Here is a 17622-nt window from a genome sequence, read left to right on the forward strand (position 1 = left end):
TATCCCCCTCCCTCATATCCCCCCTCCCCATATCCCCCCTCCCCCATATCCCCCCTCCCCATATCCCCCATATCCCCATATCACCCGCTCCCCCATATCCCCCCTCCCCCATATCCCACATATCCCCCCTCCCCCATATCCCCCCTCCCCCATATCCCCCATATCCCCAAGTGAATCCAGCCCTAACCTTAACCTCTGCAATGCGCGCGCAACCGATGGCGTGCATTCACATACCTGCCTAACAGTGTTGCCTTTTATCCCTGCCACCCTCCCCACCCCCACACAGGATAAGCGCGCACACAACAATAGGGAGCATGTGAGGACTGGAGGAGGGCCCGCTGATGAGAGGCCACTGACCGAACACGAGGAAAGGGCCCTGGAACTGGCTGGCGGAACTGACGACCAGTAGGTTGCTGATGCAGAGGTCGGGGGCGTAGTAGCAAGTGAGCCACCGACAGCCCATCCCTATATCCCCCCTCCCCTATATCCCCCTCCCCCATATCACCTGATCACTGCCTGATGTCTAACCATGCATGCTTCATTGTGTATCGCAGGACCAAACGTCCAGGCACCCATCCCCGCAGATGCAGACCGCCCGCAGGATGCCCCTCGGAGGCCACGGGAGACGGAGCGACACGAACCCTCCAGCATGCGACGCCCGCAGGATGCCCCTCGGAGGCCATGGGAGACGGAGATACCCGGACCCTCCGGCATGTGACGCCCGCAGAATGCCCCTCGCACACCACGGGAGACGGAGAGACCTGGAGCAACAGGGAGACGACACCCCCGTCACGTGCGGGAGCGACCACCCAGCGACGAGGAGGGCAGCCACAGGCCCCCGTCACATCCGAGCCAGGACACCACTACCCAGGACACCACTACCCAGGACACCACTACCCGGGACACCACTACCCGGGACACCACTACCCGGGACAGCACTACCCGGGACAGCACTACCCAGGACAGCACTGCCCGGGACAGCACTGCCCAGGACACCCCTACCCGGGACAGCACTACCCAGGAAGACAAAATACCGGACAGTGACTCAGAGTGGATGGGTGGAGACGAACCCCCACCCCAAAGTGCCATGGACTCAGAGTGGGACGAAGAGCACGACACAACTCCACTGCTGTCACCAACACCCTCCAGCATCGCAGAAACACTTACCTCGGTTGGGCACTTTAGTGATAAGGCGTCTGGTACACTCACTGGTGCGCACAACACAGCTGTCCCGGTATAGCAGGTGGAGGTAGGAGCAGCAGAGGGGCCGGGCAGTCGGAGGGCAGCCCAGCCCAAGCGAACATCTGCCGCCCAGATGGATCCCGGGTTCCTGGAGTTACCACACCCACACATAGATCCGATGCAACCACCGACCCGGAGACGAGCGAAGAGGGTGACGGGCGGCTTGCGGCGGCTGCGGTCGCAGGTGGAGGAGTCCACCCATGTCCAGGAGCTGGGAGTGGTGCCGGTCATGCGTGCCACCCAGGCCGACACCGCACGGGTGGCGTCCGCGGTGGAGGCAATAGGTGCTACGGTGTCAGACATGGGGAACGGTTTGCGAGGCCTGGGGCTTTCCGTGCAGGCGGTGTCTGTGGCCCAGGAAATGGCTGCCCTCTCACAGGAAGCCATGAGCCAGTGCCAGCGCCAGATGGCAGAGGCGCTCAACGCCATAGCCCAGTCTCTGCAGGCCATGGCCCAGTCTCAGCAGGCCATGGCCCAGTCTCTGCAGGCCATCGCTGAGGGCATCGGCGCCAGTGGCCATGTGCGAGCCGGAGTCGCACTGTCACAGACAGGGTTTGCCAACCCCCTGGGCTCCATGGCTGCAAACCTGCAAACCCCTGTCGATACCAGCACGGGCCTCCAGGACTGGCAGCGCCAGATGTCGGGAGGGTATCGGATGGCCAGTCCGTTCGCATCCCCCACCCATGTAGAGGCCTGGGGGCCATCGGGCACCCCGAGGGAGGAGGAGGTGGTGTGGTCCGTCCCGGCTCCCCCTGTAGGGGAGGTCCCGGTACACCGCGACACCTCGGACTCCCCCCCTTCCGTCCCAGGTGCATCGGGTGGGCAACGGGCAGGACAGGCTGGCAGCTCGCCATCCCAGTCGCCCGGGCCGCAGCCTGGCCCATCTAGGCCAGGACGCCCCAGGAAACGGCCGCCAAAGGGATCCAGTGTCAGAGGGCAGGAATCACAGGAGTCCACCTCCAGTTCTGCTGTACCGTCTGGGGAACCACGTAGACGTAGTCAAAGGGCCCGTAAGGCCAAACAATTAAACACTGAGTAAGTTGGCACGGGTGCAGGGCACAGATGAGTTTTAGGGGCTAGGGCACGTGCATGAACTCCTTTGGTTATTAAAGTCAATGTTACATCTACAGAAGCTGCCTTTGTGCTCTGTCCAAAGCGTGCGGGGGTGTCATGTACGTTGAGCGCAAGTGTGTGTGTGAGGAGTGGTCTTACCTCAGCCCCAGGTGAGTCTGCCCCCTTCCCCCTGGGCCGCCATCAACATCCCCCGGGCAGAGGACGGGACCGTGCGCTGCAGTGTCACAGCCGCATGCAGGGATGGTCCGGGTGGATGGTGGTACTGTGGCCATGGGTCAGACATAGTCCAACGATGTAGAGCCAGGAGCTCACCGCAGGGCGGGTTGTCATCATCCTCCATGACCTGCAATAGACACGCGTCCACCCGCAACTGTGTGAGCCCGGCCCGTTGTGCCTCAGGTGGATCGGCAATGGGGGGGGTGGTGTGCATGCGGGTGGGGCGGGTGGGGTTGGGGAGGGGGGTGAGGGTGCTGGGTGGGTGGATGGGTGGGGGGTGTGGGTGGTCGGCTGTTGCCATGGTGCGCGGTCTGTGGCCATACTACCCGATTCCCACGCCCATCTAGTCAGTGAAGCGGGCGTCTATCAGTCTGTCCCGTGCCCGCTGGGCCAGCCGGTAATGGTGGACAGCCACCCGCCTGTGTCTACCCCGTCTGCCCTGACCATTACCCCCATCCCCCTCATCTGGGGAGGACTGCGCCACTTCCTGCTGCTCCTCCACTCCGCCCTCCTCTGCCTGCGGCACATCGCCCCTCTGCTGGGCTATGTTGTGCAGGACGCAGCACACCACAATGATGCGGCCGACCCTATCTGACCGATACTGGAGGGCGCCCCCAGCGAGGTCCAGGCACCTGAAACGCATCTTCAGCACGCCAAAGCACCTCTCTATCACTCCCCTTGTCGCTACATGGGCAGCATTGTAGCGGTTCTCCGCCTCATTGCGTGGCCTCCGTACATGCGTCATCAGCCACGATCGCAATGGGTAGCCCCTGTCGCCCAGCAACCAGCCCCTCAGCCGGGGATGGCGTCCCTCGTACATACTGGGGATGGATGACCGCGACAACACGTATGAGTCGTGTACACTGCCTGGGTAACGGGCACAGACGTGCAGGATCATCATGCGGTGGTCGCAGACCACCTGTATGTTCATCGAGTAGGTCCCCTTCCTATTGGTGAACATGGCCCTGTTATCTGCAGGTGGCCGCACGGCGACGTGCATCCCATCGATCGCGCCCTGGACCATGGGGAACCCGGCCACGGCAGAGAAGCCCACGGCCCGGGCATCTTGGCTGGCCCGGTCCACGGGGAAGCGGATGTAGCGGTGTGCCATGGCATATAGGGCATCTGTCACTGCCCGGATGCTCCGATGCACCGATGTCTGCGATATGCCGGACAGGTCCCCACTCGGTGCCTGGAATGACCCCGTTGCATAAATGTTCAGGGCCACCGTAACTTTGACGGACACGGGGAGAGGGTGTCCCCCGCCAGTGCCACGCGGTGACAGGTGTGCCAGCAGGTGGCAGATGTGTGCCACGGTTTCCCGCCTCATCCGGAGTCTCCTCCTGCATTCCCGGTCCGTGAGGTCCTGGTATGACTGCCGGGGCCGGTACACACGGGGCGCCCTCGGGTGCCTCCGTTGCCGTGGGGCCGCGACGTCCTCCTCCCCTTCCTCGTCCTGTCGGTCAGGTGTCCCTCCAGCCTGGGCAGCTGCCGCCTGTCCCTCTGCGGCAGCCTGCGCCGCCTCTCTGGCACGCTCCTCCTCCTCCTTCTCCTCCTCATACAGGGCAACATAGACATGAACCGGCTGCCGCCATGGCGGCCAACATCGCTGGATGATCGGAAAACATGACGGCCTGGTGGGGGGAGGGGAACGACGACATGTCATCATTGCCCATATCCCCTCCTCCCCCCAGCCAGGTGGCATGGACCGCATGGGTCCAACTGTTTGACGCTGGCACCTGGCCAGGTGGACCAACTCACTTGCCCTCGCATCCCCCTCCCCGGCATGGACCACTCCCCCCAACCTCCACCCTGGCACGGACCCCACCCCCAACCTCCACCCCGGCACGGACCCCCCAACCTCCACCCCGGCACGGACCCCCCCCAACCTCCACCCCGGCACGGACCCCCCCCCAACCTCCACCCCGGCACGGACCCCCCAACCTCCACCCCGGCACGGACCCCCCCACCCCCCAACCTCCACCCCGGCACGCACCCCCCCCCCAACCTCCACGCCGGCACGGACCCCCCCAACCTCCACCCCGGCACGGACCCCCCCCCAACCTCCACCCCGGCACGGACCCCCCATCCCCCTCCCCGGCACGGACCCCCCCCATCCCCCTCCCCGGCACGGACCCCCTCCCGGCACTCCCCCGGAGCCCAGCCTACTCTAACCACCACCCCCCCCCCCCCCCGCCGCACACACACACACACAACCCGAGACACACCTCTCCTCACGCATTCAGACTGCGGCCACGCCATCGCCTGCCCAGAGCCAACCCCCCAGGCCGTCACTCACCTCCACGCTGGTCGGCGTGAACCTGGAGCACAGGGTCACGCCGATGAAAAGGAGGTTTAATTTACGTCGACGTGAACGGTCATCACTTCGACGGGACTTCGGCCCATCCGGAAGGGAGAATATCGGCAGGCCGAAAATCGGCTGTCTTGCGCAGACCCGTGACATTCTCCGACGGCAGCGGCGACATTAACGCCCCGCCGACTTTTCTCCCTTCGGAGACTTCGGCAACTGGCGGGATTCACGGCGGCCAACGGCCATTATCCGACCCTCTGGGGGTCGGACGCCCCAGGTTAGTGAGATTCGATCATAACCCTTGAATCTGTGGACCTATTCCTAACACTACCTTTGAGTGGCACTCAGCACATGGTGGATGTCTGAGTGGCTTGCTGTGAGCTCTGTGCCCTGAGCTGTCTCCTGCTGGAATGAGCGGGAAGTGTCGTGTTCCCTGTTTTGTAGTGTGTATGCTCTTGCCTGTGATTGGCTGCGGTGTTGTGTGTGTGTTGATTGGTCCGTTGATCTGTCCATCAGTATGTATGTCCGTTTGCACCATGATGTTTACCTGAATATCATGACAGTGTTGGTCTGAGAAGTGCTGTGCAGGAGAATGTTGGGGAAGCCAGAGTGTGGGGGCTGGCACATGAATGTAGAATACCTCTCACCTTTCCTGCCCCAATGAGCCTATCGAATCTCTTTTGGCATTGTATCCATGTGTGAGGTATCCACTCCTGCTGCTGGTCTGCTGAACCACTAACTGCTTGTTTTTAGAGGCTGGCCTCTCCATCCATTGGTTAGGAACCCACAGCATGTTATCTCGGAACTCCTTTGAGAATCAGGTGGACACTCTTCCCACACAGCGACTCCATCGTTCCAGCTCACTGCTGGTCTCCCTTGTAGCGAGAGGTGCTAAATTTTACATTCAGCTTCTCTCATGTTTCGGGCACGGCTAATGGCAAATGCTGAGCTATCCAAACCCCAGAATTCGAAACAACTGCCGTCACATTTAGGTTTGCAATTTGTGCAATTTAAGGCGACGTATTGAAAGATGTCCCTGACTACTTGTGATGATTATATAGTCAAGTAAATGTTTATTTAGAAATAGGAAAAATAGAATAGGATTACACTGAAATAAGCGAATGGTTTCACACAGTACGAATACATTAAAACGGTTCCAAACAATTTTAATGTAACTGCCTTTGGAACTAACCTTCTCCACCTGCAAGATGTGATACAACATTGAAGCAAGAGATTTATGCAAGAATAAGGAGAAGCAAATGGTTCTGGAATATCGAGACCTGAATAAAAATGTATATAAATCCTGAGAGATATCAGGACACACTGAGAAGGCTGTTTGAAAAAAAAGCACATGGAACCTTGGCTTTGTCAATAGTGGAATAGGCCTGAACTTTACTCTTTCCCAATGGGCTTTGAGGCAGGAGGAGCTTGAAAATTGCATGGCCACTTCAGGGTATTATACCCCGCCAGAGTCTTAGGCTGGGAGGCACTGGTTAACTAAGGATGAGAAATAGAACATTTTGTTAGCCTCAATCTCAGACGGGAAGGGGAGGGCACCTCCATCAGAAGCCGCCTTCTGGCTGGAGGTGCCCTCACTTCATGGACCTGACACCTCCTAACCTCCGCCCCCACCCTTCGACCTATCACTCAATTACCCACCAGCGCCCACTTTTAGCCTCCTCCCTCCCCGCCTGGACATTCCCTTCCCTCCCCTTGACCCATGTCGTTTACCGGCTCCCTGCACTTAGTCTCAGGTACATCACTTCTGTGCCTATTCTGGCCACTGCAGTGCTGTGCCTGCATGCGTTGGATGTGATGTCGATCACTCTCACTAGTTGATTGCTCTCCAAGGTGGCACTTTCTTCCAAGTGCAGATGGAAGTCCCACCTGCTGCGAATCAACACTCATTTCATATCATTTTTCACCTGAAGAATTCAGGCCATAGTGTAGAACAGCAATACTGGACACCACACTTAAGGAAGACGTTCAGGCTTTGAAGGAGGTTTGGAAGAGTAGTATAATGATATCAGGGTGAGAGATTTGAGTTTGGTGGAGAGGCTGGAGGAAGCTGGGCCGCTCTCCTTCGAACAGAGAAAATTTAGAGGAGATTTTATCACAATCTTAAAAATAGTAAGGGTTTGATGGAGTAAATAAAAAGAAACAGTTCCCAATGGCAGAACGGTCAGTAAACAGGAAAGATAAATTTGAAACAATTGGTAAAAGAAACAGACAATATGAGGAATTAATTTCATGCAGTGAGTTATGATCTGGAATGCAGTTTCTGAAAGGGTGATGGAAACATGTTCAGCAGTAACATTCAAATCGGCGACGAATAAATATTTGAAAGGAAAACATTCACAGGGCTTGCAAATAGAGCAGGAAACTGGGATTATTTTCGAAGACCTGGAAAAGACACTATGGGCCAAATAGCCTCTTTTAGTCATGCATCATTCTTTCATTCCATTACAAGACGGAGGAGGAACAAGTAGGCCACTGCGCTCATCAAGTCTGCTCTGCCATTCAATAATCATGGCTGATCTGATATAATCCTCAACTCCACTTTCCCGCCTTTTCCCCATAACCCTGGACTCCCTTACTGATTAAAAATCTATCTATCTCAGCCTTGAACAGACTTAACAACCCAGTTACAGTTCTCTGGTGAAGAATTTCATAGATTCACTACGCTGTGAGGGAAGTTTCTCCTCATCTTTGTCTTAAATAGGCAAACACTTACTCTGAGATTATGCTCTGTGGTCCAAGACTCTTCCACAGAGGAAAAATCCTCTCAGCATCTCCCCTGTCAAACCCCAAAGGATCCTGCATGTTTCAATAAGGTCATCTGTCATTCTTCTAACCTCCAGTGAGTAACAGGCCCAATCTACTCAACCTCTCCTCATAAGAAAACCTGGGATCAACCAGGTAAACCTTCTCTGGACTGTCTCCAATGCCAGTATATATGTCCTTAGATAAACGGAACAAAACTGTTCAAGTATTCTAGGTGCGGTTTAATTAGTGCCATGTACAGCTATTTCAGGACTCCCCTATTTTTATATTCTATTCCCTTTGAAATAAAGTAAAAAGTCTTACAACACCAGGTTAAAGTCCAACAGGTTTGTTTCAATGTCACTTGCTTTCAGAGCGCTGCTCCTTACTCAGGTGAGCTGTGGGTTCACCTGAGGAAGGAGCAGCTCTCCGAAAGCTAGTGACATCGAAACAAACCTGTTGGACTTTAACCTGGTGTTGTAAGACTTCTTACTGTGCTCACCCCAGTCCAACGCCGGCATCTCCACATCTTTGAAATAAAGGCCAACATTCCATTTGCCTTCCCAATTACAAGCAAAACTTGCATGCTAGTTTTTTGTGACATCCAAATCCCTCTGTGCTGCAGTTTTCTGCAATCTTTCTCCATTTAAATAATATTCAGCTCCTTTATTCTACCTGCCCAAGTTCATAAATTTACAATGACAGAAATTAAGCTAACTGCCCTGTAGTTTACTTGTTTTTTGTCTTCCCTCCCCCACCTATTTTGAATAAATCATAGAATTTACAGTGCAGAAGAGGCCATTCGGCCCATCGGGTCTGCACCAGCCCTTGGAACGAGCACCCTACTTAAGCCCATGCCTCCACCTTATCCCCGTAACCCAGAAACTCCACCTAACCTTTGGACACTCAGGGGCAATTTATCATGGCCAATCCACCTAATCTGCACATCTTTGGACTGTGGGAGGAAACCGGAGTACCCGGAGGCAGACACGGGGAGAATGTGCAAACTCCACACACACAGTCACCCGAAACCGGAATTGAACCTGGAGACAGCAGTGCTAACCACTGTGCCACCGTGCCTGGTTACATTGTTGGCACGGTAGCACAGTGGTTAGCACTGTTGCTTAACAGCTCCAGGGTCCCAGGTTCAATTCCTAGCTTGGGTCACTGTCTGTGCGGAGTCTGCACGTTCTCCCCGTGTCTGTGTGGGTTTCCTCCGGGTGCTCTGGTTTCCTCCCACAAGTCCCGAAAGACGTGCTGTTATGTGAATTGGAAATTCTGAATTCTCCCTCTGTGTACCCGAACAGATGCCGGGATGTAGCGACTAGGGGCTTTTCACAGTAACTTAATTGCAGTGTTAATGTAAGCCTACTTGGGACAATAAAGGTTATTATTGTTATTGGCAGTTTTCCAATCCTTTGTGATTTTTCCAGAATTTAAGGATTTTTGGAAGATTACTAACAGTGCATCCACTATCTTTGTAGCTAATTCATTTAATATCCTGGGAAGGGATGCAACCCATTCAGGTTCAGGGGACGTATCGGCCTTTAGACCCATTAATTTCCCTAGTACTTTTTCCTTGATGATTGTATTTATTTGATTCCTTCCTCTCCCCCCCACCCCTTTCCCACCCCCCGGCCCGCTCCTTGATTATTTATATTTCAAATGTTGTTAGTGAGCTTCACCGGGGAGAATGATGCAAAGTATTTGTTCAACACCTTTGCTATTTCCTGGTTCCCCATTATTATTTCCCCAGTCTCATTCTCTAAGGGGCCTATGTCTACTTGGGTCTCTCTCTTCCTTTTTACATATCGAAAGAAACTCTTGCTGTCCGTTTTTTATATTACTTGCTAGTTTACCTTCTCGCTTATCTTCTCTGCATTGTATTTTTGGTAGTCTTTGGTTAGTTTTTAAAACTTTTCCAATCCTTTGGCTTATCACCACCATTGCCACATTGTATATTTTTTCTTTGCGTTTAATACTATTCTTCACTTTCTTGGTTAATCATGGTTTATGTATCCCCTTCCTAGCATCCTTCTTCCTGATTGGGAAATATTTTTGTTGTGAGTCATGAAATATTTTCAGAAATGTCTGCCTTGCAGATTCACTGTCTTTCCTGCTGAACCGCTTTCCCAGTCCATTCCAGCCAACTCTGCTCTCATTCCTTATAATTACCCTTAGTTAAGTACAGCAGAGTTATTTCTGACCCAGTTTTCTCACTTTCAATTTGAATGCCAAATTCTACCATGTTATTGTTCAATGGCACAAAGAGTATAAAACCAGTCTGGGAGGGAGGTCAACAAACAGGTAACTAAAGGCAGGAGAAGCAAATTAAGAACAGAGAACAAAGAAAAGTACAGCACAGGAACAGGCCCTTCGGCCCTCCAAGCCTATGCCGACCATGCTGCCCGTCTAAACTAAAATCTTCTACATTTCCTGGGTCCGTATCCCTCAATTCCCATCCTATTCATGTATTTGTCAAGATGCCCCTTAAATGTCACTATCGTCCCTGCTTCCACCACCTCCTCCGGTAGCGAGTTCCAAGCACCCACTACCCTCTGTGTAAAGAACTTGCCTCATACATCTCCTCAAAACCTTGCCCCTCGCACCTTAAACCTATGCCCCCTAGTAATTGACCCCTGTGCCCTGGGAAAAAGCCTCTGACTATCCACTCTGTCTATGCCCCTCATAATTTTGTAGACTTCTATCAGGTCGCCCCTCAACCTCCGTCGTTCCAGTGAGAACAAACCGAGTTTATTCAACCGCTCCTCATAGCTAATGTCCTTCATACCAGGCAACATCCTGGTAAATCTCTTCTGCACCCTCTCTAAAGCCTCCACATTCTTCTGGTAGTGTGGCAACCAGAATTGAACACTGTACTCCAAGTATGGCCTTACTAAGGTTCTATACAGCTGCAACATGACTTGCCAATTCTTATACTCAATGCCCCGGCCAATGAAGGCAAGAATGCCGCATGCCTTCTTGACTACCTTCTCCACCTGTGTTGCCCCTTTCAGTGACCAGTGGACCTGTACACCTAGATCTCTCTGACTGTCAATACTCTTGAGGGTTCTACCATTCACTTATATTCCCTACCTGCATTAGACCTTCCAAAAATGCATTACCTCACATTTGTCCGGATTAAACTCCAACTGCCATCTCTCCGCCCAAGACTCCAAACGATCTAAATTCTGCTGTATCCTCTGACAGTCCTCATCGCTATCCGCAATTCCACCAACCTTTGTGTCGTCTGCAAACTTACTAATCAGACCAGTTACATTATCCTCCAACTCATTTATACATACTATGAACAGCAAAGGTCCCAGCACTAATCCCTGCGGAACACCACTAGTCACAGCCCTCCAATCAGAAAAGCCCCCTTCCATTGCTACTCTTTGCCTTCTATGACCTAGCCAGTTCTGTATCCATCTTGCCAGCTCACCCCTGATCCCGTGTGACTTCACCTTTTGTACCAGTCTGCCATGAGGGAGCTTGTCAAAGGCCTTACTGAAGTCCATATAGACAACATCCACTGCCCTACCTGCATTAATCATCTTTGTGATCTCTTCGAAAAACTCTGTCAAGTTAGTGAGACACGACCTCCCCTTCACAAAACCGTGCTGCCTCTCGCTAATACGTCCATTTGCTTCCAAATGGGAGTAGATCCTGTCGCGAAGAATTCTCTCCAGTAAATTCCCTACCACTGACGTAAGGCTCATCCGGCCTGTAATTCCCTGGATTATCCCTGCTACCCTTCTTAAACAAAGGAACAACATTGGCTATTCTCCAGTCCTCCGGCACATCACCTGAAGACAGTGAGGATCCAAAGATTTCTGTCAATGAACTTTGTCATTCTCGATTATAATGGACTCCAATATCAGTTGAAAGAGACAAGAATGGTTTTCCAATCTCACTTCCTTCTGTGCCCATCCCTGCCGTCACGACACCCAGGGTTTCTGCGCAGTCAATTCCAGCCTTACTTGACCCAGAGTCACAACACAGGTGAAATAAGATTTTATTTAAAATTCCCGAGGTCCTTGGTTGAACTCGATAAACTAGTCACCAGGTTTGATACCTGAACACAAGTAACTGTAGTGATCTGTGTATCTGTATATACATAAGGGGTTAATGTATAGTCATTACAGTTGAATAATCTCTAGAGGGCATCACCACTAAGGGGTATAAAAACAGATTCAATCTGTTTTCCCCCCTTGTATTGTGACTAGGGACCAGAGGTGTAGTGAGTTATCTCAGAGTGCAAGTATAGTTAATCATAGTTTATTCTTATTCTATCTTAATTATTTTAATAGCTAGTAAAAGTATTAAAGAATCGAACTAACAAGTTAACTATTTAGTTACTCAATAAATTATTTGCTTTCATTGGACGACGACGAGTGGTTATCAACATCAAGTTTAAGAGCATCTTAGCATCAGCAAATGAGTAACATATATTACTCCAAGTAACATAACATTAACCTTTTATGTGTACAGTATTATAAGTAAACAGACAGAAAATGTAATTAACTATCTAATGCCCCTTTCCCAACCCCCTTCCTAACTACCTGCACTCCCTTTACGTACCACACATAGAGCCAAACAACACAGAGGGGAAAGGGTGATGGAAAGAGAAAGAAAATAGCAATAAAAATAAAAGGATAAGGATCTTTTGATTCACTGGAATGATTTCCAGTTTGTGCTTTCTGAAGTTCAGTTTCGTTTTGATACTTCTTCCTTCTAGGCTTGAGATGGTTTTCTCTGGCAAGGTTGACTCCATTCTCTGCAGACTCCACATCATTTCAGGTTCACAGCAAAGATTGTGCCAGGCACTCTCTGCTTTTAGAACAATACAGCAGTTCTTTCACCAGCAAGAGGGGGGAGTGAGAGACAGACAGGCAGACAGACAGAGAGAGCATTCCTTTCACTTCCAAGGTCTAAATGCTTCTGTCCAGTTCTCTCTGAAAGCATTACCCAGGAACTAATCACTGACTGTTGTCAGGTACAGTCAGAAGTCTTACTATGAGTCGAGACATTCACCTGATGAAGGAGCTATGCTCCGAAAGCTAGTGATCCCAAATAAACCTGCTGGACTTTAACCTGGGGCGGGTTTCTCCGCTATCCGGCGGGACGGGAACGTACCGGCGCTGAGAAGTGGAGTGAACCACCCTGCCGTCGGGCCGCCCAGAATGTGCAGAATCCTCCGCACCTTCAGGAGCTAGGCCGGTGCCGGCCGGCGCGAGTTGGCGCATGAGCAGGAGCGCCAGCATGTATGGCATCATCCCGGGGGGTTCAGGGAGGTTCTTCTCCGCACCGGCCATGGCGGGCCGTTACAGCGGCTGGCACAGAGGGAAAGAGTGCCCTCACGGCACAGACCCGCCCGCAGGTCGGTGGGCCTCGATCGCGGACTAGGCCACCATGGCCCCCCCCAAGGGCCAGATCCCCCCGTGCCCCCGCCCCCCCCCCCCGAGGACTCATTAGAGCCAGGTCCCGCCGGTACACACCTGGTGTAATATGCGCCGGCGGGACTGGCTGAAAACGGGCAGCCACTCGGCCCATCGCAGGGCAGAGAATCGCTGGGGGGGGGGGGCTGGGGGGGGCTGCCAATGGCCCCCGACCGGCGCAACGCGATTCCCGCCCCCGCCGAAAAACCGGGGTGGAGTGCGGCCTCGGCCACGGGCGAGGCAGTCAGACCACGCTGAGTAGCGGTTCCCCCTGACCGTGTGTCGAAATACCCCCCCTTACCTCCACCCCACCCTCACCCCCACACCATCCTCACCCCACACCACCCTCACTCCACACCACCCTCAGCCCACCCTCCCACCCACCACACCATCCTCACCCCCACACCACCCTCACTCCACACCACCCTCAGCCCACCCTCCCACCCACCACACCATCCTCACCCCCACTCCTACATCACCCTCACTGCAAGACTTTCAGTTACATCACTGTGAAATTGGTTTTACTAGGCTGTGAATGACAACTTGCACAAAGCCAGCTGTCTGGATTGTTTAATTTAATTTCCCTTCACACTTGAATGGATCTCAAGTACCCAGCTGTGAAACTAACCACAATGTGTTTAAATATCTCGCCATGATCGCTTCTCGGCCCTTTGGCTAAGATCAAGTGTAGTATCTGCTTGGCCTTTTGGCTCAGATCTGGTATGTCTCTCTTGTGGGACCACAAATTGGATTCAATTTGAATTGGTTTTTGGAGCAGGCAAGGAGCTGGATTAGGGGTTCACCCCTGTCCACACTCTGATCCCTGGCTTTGTAACTCAGAAAAAGTATCAAAACAAATATCTCGCCATGATTGACAGCTCTTGGACACATCTTCTTCTCTGCAGAAAGGACTTAATGCTTTTAATGTGGCCCCTGCCATCATCAAAGCATTTCCAGTCGTTCAAGGTACGTCCAACTCTGCATTCATTGGGGTAAACATGCGATTCGATTTAAATACATTGTGTAAATTGTTAGGAAAACAAAGGTAGCTTCAAGGGATTTATATTTATTTTGGTAAACATTAAAAATAAGGAATAGTTTTAAGTGGGTTTAATTTAATGTTTCTGTGCCTGGAAGGGTAAAACTTTTAGTTAGATCCATGCTGGACAAAGGTGTTTGTATAAATGGGGCTGGTTAAGTTCCAACTGTGTTTCTGTCATGCTTAGAGAGTGCTAAAGTGTGAAGAATAAATAAAAGGCAAGCATGTGGGTGTTGCTTAGCAACTGGGGCTTTATAAAGTAGAGACGTTTTTAAGTTTTAGTTTTGGCTGTATTTGTGGACAGTTGGAGTTAGAACAATGAGGAATGAACCTTTCTCATCTCTGCCAGGAGAAGCAGGACACAACAAGGGAGTTGCAAATATGCAAGCATCCGAAGCAACAAGATACAATCCAGATAACCTGGGGATTGGGGCAAAAAGAATATTTAAGACATGTATAGTTAAGAGAACGGAGACCAAAGTATTGTTCAGAGGAATTCAAGGAAGAGTAGGCAGTGTTCTGGGTTAGACAGACAATTGCAGTAACTAGATTTAAAATGTGACATCAGACATCTGAGGTAGATGAAACATTTTGTCTTTCTAGTACAGTCTGGGAATTGCGAGTTAAAGCAATTATGAGAAGTTTGCACAATAGTCAAGATAAATAAATCCAAAAGGGGTGGTAGGCCCTGGACTGGATTCACTGTTAAAGGTGGAATGGAAGCTTTGTTTTAAGGAGTCATTTATAAAGCATGGACTGGATTTCAAATGCAAACCATTCTGGGATCTTCCTGTCCAGTTATAACATCAATTGGGTTGGCAACAAAATTAAGTATGTAAAAGCATTGCTGAGCAAGATAATTCTATTAATGGTTCTTTGATGACATTGACTTTTTGTAATTTATTGCTCCTAGCTTCAAGACAGGGGCAGCACGGTAGCACAGTGGTTAGCACTATTGCTTCACAGCTCCAGGGTCCCAGGTTCGATTCCCAGCTTGGGGTAACTGTCTGTGCGGAGTCTGCATGTTCTCCCCGATTTGCGTGGGTTTCCTCCAGGTGCTCTGGTTTCCTCCCACAGTCCAAAGATGTGCAGGTTAGTTGGATTTGCCATGCTAAATTGCCCCTTAGTGTCCAAAAAGGTTAGGTGGGGTTACTGTGTAATGGGGATGAGGTGGAGATGTGGGGTGCTCTTTCCAAGGGCCGGTGCAGATTTGATGGGCCGAATGGCCTCCTTCTACACTGTAAATTCTATGATTTCCACTGGGTGGAGATTCTAAAACTCTTGCCTAAGGATTTGGGCTAGACCATTCAGGAGAGGTGTTAGGAAGAACCTCTTCAGTCAAAGGTAGTAGATGTTTGGAACTCTCTCCCAGGAACAGCAATTAAAGCCAGGCCAGTTGATAATTTCAAATCTGAGGAAGATGGACGTTTGTGAAGCAAAGATATTAAAGGATATGGGCCGAAACCAGGTGACTGAGGGAGTTCGGTGAGGAGGGAGCAAGGTGCTCCTTTCATTTCCTACATTTACTCAAAGAGTGTGTGGGGAGCGGGGAGTTTTCAAAGAGTGCAGGTGACTGGGAGCAGAGTCGGAGGGCAGAATTCCAGCCGGGGATAAATAGAGTGACTGACCCCAGGTAAAAAAAACTGAAAAAGTAACATCACAGGAAAGCTATGACCTGATTGGCTGGTAGAGAATCTGCACTCAATTTGAAAATAAAACATTGTTAAACTAATTAATGAATTAATAAATTACTTAATCATAATAGTAAGGCGGTATCTAAACCAAAGGCAAGAGATTACTGTATTTAGCATTTTATATTTATAGTAAAAATCTAGCACTGGAAACATGTAGTTCACTAACTTATTTTAATTGAATAAGTATTTATTTTTAAATTAATTTATTACTTAATTCTAGAAATGACAGTGAGAGTGGTAAAATGCTTCACTCGTCAGATGTGGGAGTTCCATGAAACTTCCAGCAATCCGGACAACTACATTTGGAGGAAGTTCACCCAATTGCAGCTCCTCACAGATTGCATGGATTGAGTAGAGCAGCAGTTGGATGCACTCAGGAGCATGCAGGAGGCGGAAATGTCATTGGCAGGAGTTTTAGAGACGTGGCTACACCCAAGGTTCAGGAGAATCGATGGGTGACCGCTAGAAGGGGCAGGCAGTCAGTGCAGAAACCCCCTGTGGCTGTCTCTCTCTCTAACAAGTACACCATTTTGGATACTGTTGTGGGGAATGGCCTACCAGGAGAAAACAACAGCAGCCAGAACAGTGGCACCACAACTGGCTCAGTTGTTAAGCAGCAAGGGACAAAGTGCAGACGAGCTATAGTTAGAAGGGACTCTATTGTCAGGTGCACAGTTAGGCACTTATGTGGATCTGAAAGATACTCCAGGACAGTGCGTTGCCACCCTGATGCCAGCATCCAGGATGTCTCTGAATGTAGCATTCTGAAGGGGCATGGTGAACAGACAGAGATCCTGATACATACTGGTACTCACGACATAAGCAGGAAGAGTGACAAGTTCTTGCAGTGGGAGTTAGGTGCAAAGTTAAAAAACAGGACCTAGGATTGTAATCTCGGGATTACTCCCTGTGCCACGTGCCAGTGAGGCTAGAAATATGAAAATAGTACAGCTAATCACGTGGCTAAACAGCTGGTGTAGAAAGGAGGGTTTCCGATATCTGGGCCATTGGGGTCTCTTCTGGGGCAGGTGAAATCTGTACAAGAAAAAGGACAAGTTGCATCTAAACTGGAGGGGCATAAATATCCTGGCCACGAGGTTTGCTCGTGTCACACGGGAGGTTTAAACTAGTGTGGAAGGCGGGGTGGGAACTGGATCAATATGTCAAAAGGTGAAATAACTGAGGGGAACTAGAGAATAGGGCCAGTAAGACTTAGAAGAAGAGCAGTCAGGGAGATGTTACTGAACATAGCCGGTGAGCTTTATGTCAGTGGTAGGGAAATCATTGGAGAGGTTTCTTTGAGACAAGGTTTACTCCCATTTGGACGCATTAGTGAGAGGCAGCATAGTTTTGTGAAGGGGCGGTCGTGTCCCACTAACTTGATCCCAATCGGGTTCTGATGAACTAGGAATCTCAGGGTGCACAGGCTGTAAGATTGACTGAAAGGAGGGCAAAAACGTAACGGTGAAAACAATTCAAACAGAGCCAATGCACTGAGGTCGATGCGCTTGCAGAACATTTACGAAAACTGCACCATATGAATCGTTCTTCAATCCTGAAATTCCCCGGCATGGCCTGTTAAGCCCAAGTTCGGCAGCCAAACTCATGGCTGACTTTGAACTTGGCAGCCTGCTGCATGAACAAGAAATTCCGTGTCTACGGTCATATTTTACAAGTGAAATCACTGCAGATGATGCTGAATCCGCTGATGACTGCTACGAATATATGTCTGAAGATGATGACTACTACGAATATGTTTGAAGGTCTCGCAGAAGATACCGAAAGTAATGGTGCGGAAGGCGAGACGAATGAAGACAAGTATGAACTGCTTGCAGATTTTTTTTC

The 17622-nt window shown here is 50.9% G+C and overlaps 1 pseudogene; it reads left to right on the top strand.

Annotated features, from left to right (window-relative positions):
• Positions 1–13699: 13699 nt before the first annotated feature.
• Positions 13700–13902, top strand: LOC140422838 (U2 spliceosomal RNA; annotated as a pseudogene).
• The last annotated feature ends 3720 nt before the right edge of the window (positions 13903–17622 follow it).

The sequence above is a fragment of the Scyliorhinus torazame genome, chromosome 5 (genome assembly GCF_047496885.1).
Source record: "Scyliorhinus torazame isolate Kashiwa2021f chromosome 5, sScyTor2.1, whole genome shotgun sequence".
NCBI lineage: Eukaryota > Metazoa > Chordata > Chondrichthyes > Carcharhiniformes > Scyliorhinidae > Scyliorhinus > Scyliorhinus torazame.